Genomic DNA, 2,207 nt, shown 5'->3' with positions numbered 1-2,207 from the left:
TGGGCAATCCTACTTCCGTAGTGATACTGCCTCAGAAACCCAAGGAGGGGTCGCTATGAGTCAGGGCCGACTCGACAGCACAGAACAACAACAAAATCACTACAGAAGTAGATTGCCCAATCTTCCTTCCAAGGAGTGGCTGGTAGGTTTGAACCACCACCCTTCTGGTTAGCAGTCAAATGCCTTAGGAACTATGCCACCAGAGCTCCCTAGGTTAAAGAGTACTCACTTGATCTATTTTTGTCAGTCTTTTTTTAGTGTCCCAATTTTATTTATATTTGACAATCAAATTTATTTTATCCACTGACCCAAATCTAAATTAAATATTATCTTGGGATTTGTTTATTTAAGCAGATTTTCCCCTAAATCTCGTATTAGAAAAAAAAAATCTAGGTCTCCCAAAGTAATGTCATTGACTATTAAATTGATCTTTGTCAGCGTTTTTGTTCAGATATCTTGGGCAAAAATGATATATTCTTAATATATATATGAACTATATATTCTGCATCCTAGCTCAAATAATTAGGTCCATTTCCCACTATTTTTTTCAGAATCCAAGATTATTGAGATGGATTTTTTAGTAATGTAACTTTAATTCTTATACTTGGCAAAGTTCTCAAATGGTCCAATTTATCGTGTCATTCCCTTTCAATATGACCTTGTTAAAAACCATTATTACATTTCTCCTTAATTTCATTTAGAGGCCATTTGTCTACTCATATGCTCTAGTTCCATGCATGGACCCATGAAGACATTACCCAGTTATGCATACAGTCACTTCAAATCTTCTGCTTCTTAAGAACTGTGAATGATAATAATAGTAATAATGGTAGTAAAGTTGAAAGTCTTTATAAGAACCATGGGTAAAAGTGAGGTTTTTCTTTTTTTTCCAGTTCAATGATCAAGTACATGAACAGGGTTATAGTTTGAATTGTGTTTCCTCCAAAAGATATGCTGAAATCCTAACTCATGATACCTATGAATGTGACCTTGTTTGGAAATAGGGTCTTGGCAGATGTAATTACATAAGATGAGATCATATTAGAATAGAGAGGACCCTAATGCAATATGATTGCTGTCCTTATAAGAAGAAGGAGAATGTCATGTGACAATAGAGGCAGAGACTGAAGTGATGTACTGCAAGCCAACGAATGTAAGATTGCTGGCAACCACCAGAAGCTGAGAGAGGCATGGAATAGATTTTTGCAGAGAGCTTTTGGAAGTAGTGTGGCCCTGCTGATGCCTTGATTTCAGACTTCTGGCCTCCAGAACTGTGAGAGAATCAATGTCTCTTTTAAGCCAACCAATCTGTGATACTTTTTTTTAAATTTTTTTTTATTGTGATTTGGGTGAAAGTTTACAGAGCAATTTTATTTTCCATACAGCAGTTCATACACATTTTGTCTAATGACATTGACTGCAATTTCCCTCAATGTAATAGTTCTCTTCCCACTTCCTCCTCATAGTAACCTCTTCCCTGTGTCCTTCCCTCCCATGCACTCCTGCTCACTGAGTGGTCTCCCTGTGCATACACTGCCCTTCTGGTGTCCCATGATTGATCTCTGTGAGGAGTGTATCTACCTGATGTAAATGTACAGCCCATATGCTGGTCTTTTATTTGGCTGGAACCCACAGGATTGAGTTCAATTCCAGACATAAAGGGCAGGTAGCGTCCATAGTCTCAGAGTTTTCACCAGATTCTATCAGATCAGCAAGACTGGTCTTCTTCTTCTTCTTCTTCTTTTTTTAATATATAATTTTGAGTTTTGTTCTCCTTTGTTATCCCACTTAATCCAGGATCTCCTACACAGATCCGCCTCTGAGTGGTTGACAGTGGTAGCTGGACACTATCTAGTTCTTCTGATCTCATGGTTACATAGGCTGAGGATCACAGGGTATACCAGTCACTTGAACCAACTTTTTCCATGTGTCTTTTGTTTTCGTCATTCTTTGCTCTGGACAAGGAGAGACCCATAGCTGCATCTCGGTGGCTGCTTGCAAGCTTTTAAGATCCCAGTCACTACTCAACAAAGTAGGATATGGAACAATGTTTTGTGTAGTATGTTATGCCAGTTGAGCTTGATGTCCCCTGCAACCATGGTCCCAAGTGCATAGGTCCAACTACTCACTCCCACTGGGTTGCTGGTTGTGGCAAAGAAGTCACCACAACCTTGTCCCTTGTCAGTTCTATTATATACCTGGACATT

The sequence above is a fragment of the Orycteropus afer genome, unplaced genomic scaffold (assembly GCF_000298275.1).
Source record: "Orycteropus afer afer isolate SDZICR_OR568_19922 unplaced genomic scaffold, OryAfe1.0 scaffold00478, whole genome shotgun sequence".
NCBI classification, from domain to species: domain Eukaryota; kingdom Metazoa; phylum Chordata; class Mammalia; order Tubulidentata; family Orycteropodidae; genus Orycteropus; species Orycteropus afer.
This window is presented reverse-complemented; position numbering follows the sequence as displayed.